This window comes from Loxodonta africana, chromosome 19 (genome assembly GCF_030014295.1).
Source record: "Loxodonta africana isolate mLoxAfr1 chromosome 19, mLoxAfr1.hap2, whole genome shotgun sequence".
Classification (NCBI taxonomy): Eukaryota; Metazoa; Chordata; class Mammalia; order Proboscidea; family Elephantidae; genus Loxodonta; species Loxodonta africana.
Genome location: NC_087360.1, coordinates 1,570,712 through 1,583,988, shown reverse-complemented (window position 1 = coordinate 1,583,988; position 13,277 = coordinate 1,570,712). Strand labels below are relative to the sequence as shown.

At 51.9% G+C, this 13,277-nt stretch overlaps 1 protein-coding gene across 1 annotated transcript in view; it reads right to left on the bottom strand.

Moving 5' to 3' along the window:
- Nucleotides 1–11,849, bottom strand: part of RIMBP2 (RIMS binding protein 2) — a 236,471-nt gene extending 224,622 nt beyond the window's left edge. Inside the window, exon 1 of the mRNA XM_064272043.1 lies at nucleotides 11,540–11,849. The gene's annotated coding sequence lies outside the window, so the exon portion shown is untranslated. The remainder of the gene's footprint in view (nucleotides 1–11,539) is intronic.
- Nucleotides 11,850–13,277: the final 1,428 nt, after the last annotated feature.

The following is a 13,277-nucleotide window of genomic DNA, read 5'->3' as shown; positions in this document are numbered from 1 at the left end:
GGGCACAGAGAGAGAGACAGACTCTGCTAAACGGTGATGTAGCCACCAGGAGGGAAGCTCAACTGTGCAGACGGCTGCTCGGGACAGTGCAGAGGCGGGGTACGACCCCCCAGGAGGAGCATGTCACTCTCGGCTGAGGACCCTGTATGCTGGTAAAGCAAACCTTCGTGGTACCTAAGCAGCATCCACAGAGCCCCCTTAGTTAGTCCTCTCTCTGGGCCACCATTGGAGCTTCCTCCTCTGGGTCAAGTGGCATTTGAAAAACTCAGTTTCTGCCACGTGGGTGGGGGCGACCCTCATGGAAATGTCCACTTTCCTCTGGGCACCTGGACACAGAAAGGGGTCAGAGAAAGGTGTGGGAGGAGGAACGGGGAGCCAGGAGGCAGAGGTCAGTCAGGGGCTGGAAGCAAGCAGACAGGGTTTGGGAAAAATTGTTTCCTCTGCCGTCAGAAGCCTTTGCCCAGAGCTTGGCACCTGCCAACCCCTCTAACAAGCTCTTTGGTATGTCCTTGGCATTCAAAAGTGGCTCTCTCCTCACCTCTTTTTTTAAAAAAAATGAGCAAAAGTCAATGCAGTTTTTAAATCCAGGGACAATCTCACACTCCGTGGCTCTTCATTTCCAAAGACGCTTTCTAAAGCAGTCACTCAGGAGATGCTTGCAAATCCAGGCTCTCACCACCGACTCTTAGATCCGTCCTTCTCAAAGCCTGGCAAGTGACCACAGAGGGCCCCCACACACACCTCCCCCCAAAAAACGCAGTTTCCCCCATTAGCAACATCTTGCGTTCCTGTGGCACGATTGTTATAACTGATGCACCCACGTTGATACTTATTACTCGGTAGAGTCATCCGAAAAACCCTTGGCCATCGAGTCAATTCCCACTCATAGTGACCCTATAGGACAGAGTAGAACTGCCCCATAAGGTTTCCAAGGAGCGGCTGGTAGAGTCAAACTGCTGATCTTTTGGTTAGCAGCTGTAGCTTTTAACCACTGAGTCCACAGTTTACATTAAAAACAGCCCTGGCTGGACAACAGTTACGCTCACAGAAAAGTTCGGATTGAACCTACCCAGAACTCCAGGGGAGAAAGGCCTGGCAGTCTCCTCCCATAAAGAATACAGCCTAGGAAATCCTGTGGGGCAATTCTACTGTCACACAGGGTCCCTATGAGTAGAAAATCGACTCAATGGTACCTAACAACAGCAACAACACATAGTTTATATGAGGGTTCACTCTTGTGTTTTGCAGTCCTGTGTGCCTTGAGTCATGTATAATGTCGTGTATCTGCCATTACAGTGCAGCACAGGATAGCTTCGCCATCCTGACTATATTCATTATAAGGCTTACTTCATTCATGATAATCATAAAAAGTTTTCAGTTGTGATAAAAACTAAAAAACCAAACCCGTTGCCATCAAGTTGATTCTGACTCATAGTGACCCTGTAGGATGGAGTACAACTGCCCCGTAGAGTTTCCAAGGAGCGCCTGGTGGATTCAAATTGCGGACCTTTTGGTTAGCAGCTGTCGCACTTAACCACTGCGCCACCTGGGTTTCCATGATATGATAGTAATGTAAAACTGTGTTTGGTTATTTTTAACCTACATACATTGGTTTAAAAAAGAAAATGAGTACATGGAGGAGGGGGCAGGAAGGAGAGGAGAGAAATTAATAGCTTAGGCAGCAGACAACTAAGGCAAAAAGAAATTATGAGCCTGACATTACAGAAGCAAAGAGAGAAAAGGGAAAAACAGCAACCAACTAGTAAGGGATAACAGCAGTAAAACATTGCAGCTAAAGCCTGTCATTGACTTTCCCACAAATCAATCGCACACAAAAATCCACAAGTTAGGGAAAGAATGCCAGAGTAACCAGAGTTTGGGAAACACTGATGTGACATTTAAAAAAAAACAGCTTCCGTCAAGTTGACTCTGACTCACGGTGACCCCGTGTGTGTCAGAGCAAACCGTGCTCCACGGGGTTTTCGGTGGCTGATTTTTCAGACGTAGATTGCCAGGCCTTTCTTCTGAGGCACCTCGGGTATACTTAAACCTCCAACCTTTTGGCTAGCAGCCAAGCACGTGAACCATTTGTGCCACCCGGGGACGTTGATGTGACATCAATATCCTCGTCTTAGAAACTGGAGACAAAACTCAGAGAGGTTAAGTGACTTTCCCAAAGCCACACAGCCAGTGAATTACAGAACAAGGACGGAAACCCAAGGCCTCCAGAAGGTTAATTCTGTGCTTCACTCTGCTCGTGGGGAAAAAGAAGGTGCATTTCCCCCACTGTCATTGTCACAACCGTGGCCACAGGACCATCCTGCGGGGGTGGCTGGGTGGCAGGGACAGAACACAGCCGTCCCTGGAGCCCCCAGCCCCTCCTGCCAGGCACACACAGTAACTCCACTGGCTCCCCCAGAAAAAATGACTGCTAACTCCTGCAGACCAGTGAAAACATCCGTCAGGCGTTCTCTGCATTTCTCTGCTGCTTTGTATCTTTAAGCAGCTGGCGCTGTCTCTCCCTCTTCTCTAATGCCCCCAGCACGCTGGATCAGGCAGAAGGAAAGGGTGGCAGCCTTCAGGCTCAGCCAGCCTGCAGAAATGCCTGCGCCCACACAGGGCAGGGTACACAGGCCTCGGTGTGAGCAACACAGAGAACCAGCTCAGCCTGTCTCCTCAGTGCACATTCAGCTGGCGAAGGGCCCCCGGGCATCTGGTCACCCTGCACAAGGCCTCTCTGACGTCTGGCTCTCTCATCTCACTCCCCTGAGCCAGTTCCGCTCGTAAGAAAGAACAAATACACTGTGGGCTCATCTATAAAAACCTGGGAGGCACTGCCTGGAAACAATGGAAAACAAACGGTGCAGGGACCCAGCAGTCAGCGCCTTTGCTCGTGGCTGGACAGATTAGGGTTGGTCAGTACAGACTTAAGCCTGATGGTGACCTGAACTAACTAAGCCCAGGGTCACCAGGCTTTTAAAGGAGCAGAGGCCCAGATAAATGCAGCCGCTGGTATCTCGCAAAGAGCAGAACGGAGCCAAGCCACTTCTCCACGTGGCCAGCTTGCGGGTCACTTGTCACAGGGTATAATGTGGCTGTCGGAACATTCTCGTCACTGGGAACAAGGGAGAGAACGTGACAGGTCCATAATTTGTTTTGAATGAGAATACAATTATGGTAATAGGTAATATTTATTGAGTGCTAACTATGTACTTTGTACTTGGAATCCCTGGGAAGGGCAAACAGTTAAGCATTAGGCTGCTAACCAAAACTTTGGCAGATCAAACCCACACAGAGGTGCCCCTGAAGAAAGGACTGGCAATCTACTTCTGAAAAACCAGTCATTGAAAACCCTATGGGGTGCAGCTCTGCCCTGACACACACGGGGTCGCCATCAGTTAGAATCAACTTAACAACAACGAGTTTTTGTCTTTTTTTTTTAAACCATGTACTTACTGTTTTTCATGTATTATCTCATTCGCTTTGAGCTGGAGACAGAGGCACTATGGTTACCCTCATTCTACAGATGAGAAAACGGAGGCACAGAGAAGTTAAGGAACTTGCCTGTGGTCACGCAGTGGTTACACACTGGCCTTTGGAGTCGGACGGACCCAGGCTTGAGTGTGATAGTGGTTCTCAGAATTGATCCCTAACCAGCAGTATTAGCATTGCCTGGGGACTTGTTGGAAATGCAGGTTCTCAGCAGAGGTTCGAACCATAAATGGTTAGAAGCCCTGCCATAAACAGAGCTGATTTCCTGATTCTCTGGGGCTCCCTTCTGCAGGGCGAATAAAAGCAGAAACAATAAACACCTGTTGCTATCTTCTCCACAGCCTCTCTCTCTCATCAGCACGATGGCGGCTGTTTCTCCATCTCAGAAACATAAGTCAATAATAACCTCTAATAACACCCTGCTTAAGACCAGCTCTGTTGTACCCACTGCCGCAGCCAATTCTAAATACCATCATCACAGCACCCACGCTGGGCTCTGTCACCCAGACTGTTGAATCCGGGCAATTTTACCAAATCCTGCCATCAAATCTGCTACAGCAGCCAGCATCCAGAAGTCCTACCCAAAGACTTCTTTCTAGTCTAGAAGCAGGATAAACGGGCTTTTGGTGGCATTGGGCAGGGGGCGGGCACCAGGGAAGAAGGGAAGAGGAAGGGAAGCTGGGCACCTCAAATGGCCCCCAGTGGCTTATTCTCTGGATGCAACTGACCAAACACACACACTGCCTGGTCCAGACAATCCTGGACCTGACAGGCTGGTGGTGAGGGGTGTGTCTGAGATGGGCACTCCTGTCCCTTGTCATCCCATCGGCTCCTAAAGTGCCCCATAAGCACTTTCCACATACCGAGACTGAGACTGAGACCGAAGCCACAGGGGCAACCCCTTCCTCCCTCTCTTCCTTTTTCCCTCCCTCCCTCTGTCTCTTCTTTCCTCTCTCCCTTCTTTCTTCCCACCCATCTGCCCTTCTTCTTTTCTTTCTTCCTTCCCTCCTCCCCTCCCATTCATCGAACAATCAATCCATCCAACCATCATCCAACTACGTTTCCTTCCCTCCGTCCCTCTCTCCCTCCTTCCTTCCTTCTCACTCATCCTCCCACCCACCTATTCATCCTCTTCTATCCTTTCTTCCTTCCTCCCTTCCCACCCACTCATCATCCAGCTACCTCTCCTCCCTGCATCCCTCCCTCCTTCCTTCCTTCCCACATTTAAGGCCTTCACACTTCTTGTTCCCAGGTGTTCACAGCTGGATTCCTCTCATCATTCTTGTCTCAGCTTAAATGTCACCTCCTCCACGAGGCCTTCCTGGATCACCCCATCACCATCATTCACATCAGGTTGTTGTAACCCTCTGCACAGCATGGTTACGATTTGATCATCTCTTGTTTATATTAGTTATGTATTTGCTTGTAGTCTAACACTTGGAGCCCCTGGGCAGTGCAAACAGTTAACACATATGGCTGCTAACTGAAAGGTTGGAGGTTCAAGTCCACCCAGAGGCACCTCGGAAGAAAGGCCTGGCGATCTATTTCTGCAAAGTCATCCAATGAAAACCCTGTGGAGGACAGGTGGAGTCTGACACGCTTGGGGCACCATGAGTCGGGGTTGAGTTGACAGCAGCTGGTACTGGTGCAGGTCGCCTAACACCCACACACATGATGTCCCCTCCGTGAGAGCAGGGGCCTTGTCTGTCTTGTTCTCTGCTCGGCCCCCAGCGTCTACGATGTGACTTAGCAGCTAATGGGTGCTTAGATGTGTGCTGAACAAATAAACGAATGCGCTGCTGCACTTAGTTACATTCGTCACGGCCCCTGCCTTCCGGGAGCTGAAATCTCAGGGAGAGGACTGTCAGGGTCACAAATAATAGTGTGCGTTGTGGGAAAGGTGGTGAGGAGAACAATGCTCGGGCTACTAACCAGGACTGAGAGGGGCGCACCGACCCCACTCTGGGGTATTACCATGCCATTCATTTCCCTTATCCATTCTTTCAAAAAATATTTATTGAGCACCTCCTCTGTGCCTGCAATGGACTGACACAGCGGCAGCAACAATGGGCTCAAGCATAGCAATGACTGTGAGGACGGCGCAGGACCGGGCAATGTTTCCTTCTATTGTGCTTAGCGTCACTGTGTCGGAACCGACCCGACAGTACCTAACAACGACAGCAACGATGTGCCAGGCATTTGCTGTGAACAAAACAAAATCCCTGCTCTCATGGAGCTTACAGTCAAGTGTGGAAAGGCATACAATCAACACGTCAGCAAAAGGATACCTTCAGACGAGTGTCAGCTGGCCACACTGCTCTCTCCATTTGTCTGCAAGCCCCACTGCTCCCAGCTGTCGGTACCTCACACATTTCTGCTCTTGCCTAGCCCCTATGGCGCTGGAGGTCAAGACTGCTCCCTCTCCTACACAGACGATCACCCAGAATAGACTACCTGGTCTCTTAGAGTCCAGAGAGCCATCTTCCATTTTATGAGGCTTCTTGTACGGTGAGGAGCCCTGGTGGCACAGGGATTAAGAGCTCAGCTGCTAACCAAAAGGTTGGCAGTTTGAATCTACCAGCTGCTCCTTGGGAACTCTATGGGGCAGTTCTACTCTGTCCTACAGGGTCACTATGGGTCGGAATTGACTTGACGGCAAGGGGCTTTGTGTAGTGAAAACTTAAGAAATGTGGAAACAGGTCTAAATTGTATGTGATAGTTCAGGCATCCGTTTCCTAAGTTAACAATTTTATCCCAGCAGACCCTAGTACAGTATTAAGGGCCTATTCCAAGGCAAAAGTAGACTGTCTAAAGCAAAGCAGGGTTCCCACGGGTTGGTGGTCTGTTATTGGGTAAGGGTTCACAGTTGTGTCAGAGAATCTCGGGGGCTGAAAAGATAGCCTCAGAAGTCAGGAGGCTAAATCTGACCTCTCCCTCATCCCTGGAGCCTCGCCTGAGTTGCATGCTGTCAGAGCCTCGAGCCTGCAGAGCAGGGCCACGGACGTGAACTTGGCTCGGCCTCGGGTCTCAACCCAAGTGACTGGTAGCCAGGGAGGCCTCCCCACACTGAGGAGGAGCCAGTGGACCTGGAGACCAGCTACCCCTGCTACCGTCTCCCCACCTCTTCAACTTTGCTGCCCTAGAAGCTTACCCGAGCTGCAGACTTCCTTGGGGAGCAGATGCCTTCCACAGGACCACCTAGTTTGGTATTGTAGCATCCTTATACCCCGCACCTAGACATTTTGAGGCAAAATTGAAGGCATATGAATTTCCAGTGGCTGGACAAAATTGTCGCATACCCTATCGCCCTGAGATACTCTTCAAACCTTGAACCGAAACTAACCCCTGAAGTCACCTTGTAGCTAAATAACAGATTGGCTAAAAACATAATGAACATTGCCTGTAACTACTGTGCTCCTTTTAAAAATCACCTGTATAAAACCAGAGGAGCCCTGGTGGCGCAGTGGTTAAGAGCTCGGCGCTAACCAAAAGATTGGCAGTTCAAATCCACCAGCCACTCCCTTGGAATTAGAGAGTTGGATAGTGCTAAGTGTTGGCAAGAACATGGGGAAACAGGGGCGCTCTGCACTGCGGAGCAAGCACCCTGGAAACTGACAGGAAGGACCTGACCAGCGAGCAGACAGCCCCTGTGCCCAGCCATCCATGTCCGAGTGTGCAGCCCAGAGCAGCTCCCATGTGGGGCCTAAGAGGACGCACAGAAAGGTTCTCGTGGTGGCATTGCTCGTGGCAAACAATGAGTACAGTGCAGTCTGTGAACACTGTGGGATATCACCGAGCAGTCAGAGTAACAGGAAATGCACACAGCACATGGTCAGGTGTAAAACCACAGGGATGAATGAGAAAAGGAACCGGGTCCAGGCACAACAGAACTTACCTTCATCAAAACTCCCACACATAAAACAGCACCACGCAAATAGTTAACACGCTCAGCTGCTAATCAAAAGGTCGGAGGTTCGAGTCCACCTTGAGGCCCCTCGGAAGAAAGGTCTGGTGATCTTCTTCTGAAGGACTGACCCACCATTGAAAACCCCACGGAGCACAGCTCTACTCTGACACACATGGAGTTGCCATGAGTCGGGGTTTTGACTTGATGGCAACTGAAAAAAAAAAAAACACAAATTTTTCACAGTTCCAAGTTCCAGTTACATATGAAACATATTGAAGGGGTTGCCCATGATGGAGAAGGTAATGGGAGATCAGGGTAAAAAGGGAAGAGACAGAGAGAGAGAGAGAGAGAGAAAAGAGAAGAAGAAAGAGGAGGAGAAGAGAAAGAGGGAGGAAGAAAGATGAGCAGGCAACCAGAGCAAGCAAGAATGGTGATGTGTTAGGAACTGAGGAGGGTGACTCGTCTGACCCCTTGCCCAGCAGGGCAACACCACCAATGACAAATAGAGGAGCCGGGTGCTTCCTCAGCATGGAGCCCCAGGGCTCTTTACAGCAGGGTGCCTCCTCCCACGTCATAACAAGACCAGACTCCTTGTCAAATGGGACAGAAGCAAGGAGAGAAGTTGTGAAGGCACAGGACACAGAAGGTCATTGTCATTGTGTGTCATCAGCTGAGTCGATTCCCACTCACAGAGACCCTAGAGGACAGAGTAGAACCGCCCCACAGGGTTTCCTAGGCTGCCATCTTACAGAAGCAGACCGTCAGGTTTTTCTCCCACCAAGAGGCTGGTGAGATCTGCTGACCTTTTTGCTAGCAGCTGAGAGCTTAACCACTGTACCACCAGGGCTTCTAAGACATGGAATACAGCAACCTAATTCAAAAGGAACCAGAGGAACGAGGAACAGTGCTCTCTAGAAGTTGGCGTCAGCTTCCCGACTGACTGATAACATGATCAGCACAGCTAGGCCAGTCCTTTTCCTGGGCCCAGAGCCACCCAGACCCCAACTGTCTAACTCCTGGGAAGCACCAAGAGAACTCGGTATAAAATCCCCATCCACCGGAGACAGTTCCTTGCTGGATGCCATAAAGGAGACTTCAGGCCAAAGTAATGCTCCAGACACCAGTCAAAAACTAAGGACAGATCCCTGTAGCCCATTCTCTTAGGATGTTTCTGGGGCCTAGACCCCCTGGCGGAGGTCTGTCAGCATGTCATACTGTGGTAGCCTGTGGCCGGAAGCTCTGCCCCTGGTACTTCAAATACCAGCAGGTTTACCCATGCTGGACAGGTTTCAGCGGAGCTTCCAGACTAAGACAGACCAGGAAGAAAGGCCTGGCAATCTATTTCTGACAATCGGCCAATGAAAATCTCATGGATCACAACAGAGTATTGTCCGATATGGTGCTGGAGGATGAGCCCCCCAGGTTGGAAGGCTCCCAAAATATACAGTGGCTGCAACAATGGACTCAGGCGCACCAACGATCGTGAAGATGGCGCAGGACTGGGCAATGTTTTGTCTGGTATCCATAGGGCCGCAGCGATTCAGAGCCAACTCAATGGCGACTAACAACAACAGGCTCAGCAGTGAGTCCCGTGCTCTGTTACGGTCTGGTTCCGTCTATAACCCTCAACCGAAGACCAGCAGAGAACAGAGAACACCTCCCAGAGACGCCGAGAGGGCCTGACGTGCACGCTCTGACCCAGTAGTTCCCAAAGCAGGGTCCCTGGACCAGCAGCAGCAGGCCCTCAGAACCTGCTGGAAGTACACAACCTCTCCCTCCCCCCACCCCATCAGACCCTCCACGTGGGGCCAGCAATCTCTGTTTTGACAAGCTCTCTAGGTGGCTCTGGTCCTCTGAACACTTGAGATGGCTACGCTAATGAGAAGTTTAGCCTGTCCTCCCGAAAACCCAGGAGGGGAGGGCCTGAGCTGGAAAGATCAGAAGGAGAGCCCGCCTGCTGCCCCTTTCCCCAGGCCTTGAAGCACATGCTGTCCCCCTCCCAAGCCAACAAAGCACAGAGCCAAATAGTAAAGCTGGACACCACAGCTTCAAGAGTCGGTAGACTTGGGTTGCTGCCTGTTCTTGTCACTGGGAGCCGCAGAGGTCCTCAGCCCTGTCTGCACATGAGCCCTCGGGGAAGTTCTTTAAATAGCTGGTGCCCACGCCCACCCGGGATCCTGGCAATCACAGGCTTCTCTGCTGGGCTTGCCCACCCAGGAGGGGGGGTCCACCTTCTGGGCACTCAGGGAGGAGCCAGACTCAGTGTCCCTCAGCAGTTCAGACATCGCCCTGTTCTTGCCGGCACATCGGCCATACCAACCTTGCTCCCTGACCCAGTTTGTCATCTTTGGGGCGGGGGGAGCTAATATCAGCTGCCAGCCACTTCCCTGAAATAACTTGGAAGGTTTCTCTCCATGTCCCGGGTACAGTGCCATGTGGCTAGATCCAGCATCCTAAACAGTGGGAATGGCCGTCACCCCACACTGCAGATGCGGCTGTCCACCACCTCCATCCCACGCCACACCCCAGTGGAGAAATACGCAGAGAAAACTGGGGGCCCCAGCAGCGTGGAAACCACTGGCAGAGAGCAAAGTCCTGACCCGTGGGCTCAGATGCCACACAAGCACCCAGCACTCTGCCATCTGAACCCCAACCTCAGGTCCCAGCAGTGAGCGGGCCAGGGCCAGTTACGGGGGATTTCCGCAAGGCTGGGGGAAAGCGAGGGGAGGGAGGTCTTTTTAAGGGCTCCCCCCAACATTAACCTTCCAGACAGGGTGTGCGTGCCATGTTCCCCTCTACCTGCATCTTGCTCAGTCCAGTCCAGGAAGCGGACATAGAAGAGGAAGCTGGCTGAGCCGCACACAAGCCTGACACCCATCCTTCTCCATTGTGTGGTCCATGTGAAGACGGGGACCTCGCCTCTAGCCCTGGCCTGCGCTGGGCTGTGCCCTGAACCTTCTCCTAACGAGGAGAGTGGTCCCTTCGGGGAAGAGTCTCAGCTAGTGTTCAGGGATATGGGGAAGTGGGAGGCTGACGGTGACCTCCGCCCCCTCCTCAGCCCTCCTCTTCTCGGACAGGTGGAGCCTTGGTGTCCAGCCCAGGTGCTAACAGTGGCTGCCCCTGCCTGCCCAGGCCTGTGACCAGGTGGCTCGATACAGGACCTGTGGTGAGGGTATGTGGGTCACAGACCTCTGCTCTCAGCCCACAGGGTCGGCCAGGGTGGGCTCAGGAGCAGGGACACACCTGCTTCTCTGTTGGCATGCTGGCTCCAGGGGACAGGCTGCACCTCCACACATACCCCTAGGTCTCCTCGCTCCCACCCCAACCTAACTTCCTGGGCTGGTGGTCCAGGTGAAAACACAAGGCATCCAAGGGGAGGGTCTGCCCTTTGGCAGGAGGCTGAGTGCACACACACACTTGCACATACTCATGTACACACACGCATGCTCACAGTCACACACACACACTCACACAGGCACACACACACCCACACACACCCACTCACACCCACACATGCACGGACCATCTGTTTTGACAAATTATTCAGGCAGGCGTATGGGACATGAATTCACAAATTCCTAACGTGCACAGATACATTTCAAGCCAGAGCCGAGCTGTGAATAACACAGCCAACTCTTTTTTTTTTTGCCCCCTCCCCGCCCTGCTCCACCCCAGCCCCAGAAGGCCGTGTCCAGGCTCACTAACATCTGAACAGCGTCACTCGCTTCCGCCCAGGGTCACCAGAGCATCACCCCAGCGTGAGGTCCAACTTTGCCCAGAGGGGCTCTTCCGGAAAGCTGGGGTGGGGGTACAGAACCACAGCACCGACCCAGAAAGAAACCCGGCAGCCTTCTCCTTCAGAAACAGATCCATCAAGAGCAAAGAGCAAAGCCAAACATCGCAGGAGCGGAGCGTCTGCAAGCTCTGAGTCCCTGCCCCCTGGTCCCTGTGCCAGGCGACCATGGCACCTCACAAGCAGGCGGCCTGAACGGGCTGAAGGGCAGCCACTTGCCACCTTAGAATAAACTTTGTCGGCACCGAGTTCCGGCCACCGCCTGGCCATCAGCGCAGCAGCCCGGGTGCGGGAAGGTGAGGACGCGGAGGGCTATTTTTAGGGGAAAAAGATCAATCTCAGCCTACCTTGGAAGCAAGCTCCACCGAGGCTGCTCTGGAGATTCACCGCCTAGATGACTGCAGTCTCCCGGGTCAGATTACAGCCTGGGGACGCGAGCGAGCCGGGAGGAGAGGGGCAGGCAGAGGCGGCAGCGGGCATTGGTGTGTCTGCACTGCTTGGATTTGGCTAGAAATGATTCATTAGTTGTCTGCAGGCAGGTCGAGAGAGAGAGAGAGAGAGAGAGAGAGAATCAGCCGCCATCCACAGCAGTAACGAGAGCCTATGAGATGCCAGTGTTTGAACACACACGCAAACACACACCCCAAGATGGCTTTTCCCTCTCTGCCAGTTTCTTTCTCACAGAGCTGCGGTCAAAAGCTGTGACAGACAGAAATAGAGGCCTAACAGTTCTCTTGGCCAAGTAGGGCTGGGGTGGGGGGCTTTCAGTCCCTGGAATAACAGTTCACCAGGGGTCTCCCGGTTCGGGCCAATCACTGCACAAGTGGAGGTGGGAACTGCTCTGCTCCACCCCGAGAAGCTGAGGAACTCAGATGCTGCAGGAATTAAAGGATTACGTGCAGCCACGGATGCTGTTTGGGTCTCTACTCGCGGGTCCTGTCGCCTCCTCCCCCACACCCCCAGCATAAAAAGCGGTCACCGCGCGCCTCCCCCCATTACCCCCAGAACTTCAGGCTGCTGTACAGATGCACTGGCTACCTAGCAACGGGGTGGTTCAAGAGAGAAAAAAGAAGGAAAACGTGCCTGGACTTAAACACACACTCACACTCATGACTTTTCTGCTCTAGGGTAACCCCCTCCCCCATCGTTTGTTATATAAAGATGCTAATTTAGCTCATCCAATAGAAAAACAGAGACCCTGGGTGGTGCAAATGGTTAACACACTTGGCTGCCAACCAAAACGTTGGCAGTTTGAGTCCACCCAGAGGCACCTTGGAAGAAAGTCCTGGCAATCTGCTTCTGAAAGATCACAGCCACTGACAATCCTGTGGAGCACAGCTCCACTCTGACACTCATGGAGTCACCATGAGTCGAAGTCACCTTGATGGCAACTGGTTTCCTGGTGACAGAAAAGCCCTGTGAGGCTCTGAGGGCGTCCTACTAGTGACCGCCCACACAACAACAATCGCGAAGATAGCCCACAACCGAGCAACGTGTCGTTCTGTTATACATAAGGCGTAACATTTAAGCACGTTCGCGAGGCAGTCATGTGAACAGGATGAGGGGACTCTGTGGTTTAAAATCAAGAAAGGAGTACATCGGGGCTGTATCATTTTACCATGCTTATTCGATCTGTGTGCTGAGCAAATCATCCGAGAAGCTGGACTATGTGAAGAAGAACGCAACATCAGGATCGGAGGGAGAGTCATTAACAACCTGTGTTATGCAGATGACACAACCTTGCTTGCCAAAAGTGAAGAGGACTTGAAACACTTACTGATGAAGAACAAAGACCACGGCCTCTGGTGTGGATTACACCTCAACATAAAGAAAACAAAAATCCTCACAACTCAGCCGATAAGCCATGTCGTGATAAATGGAGGAAAGATTGAGGCTGTCAAGGATTTCATTTTACTTGGATCCACAGTCAAAGCCCATGGAAGCAGCAGTCAGGAAATCAAACAACACATTGCTTTGGACAAATCTGCTGCAAAAGGTCTCTTTAAAGTGTTAAAAAGCAAAGATGTCACTTTGAGGACTAAGGTGCACCTGACCCAAGCCATGGTGTTTTCAGTTACCTACTAT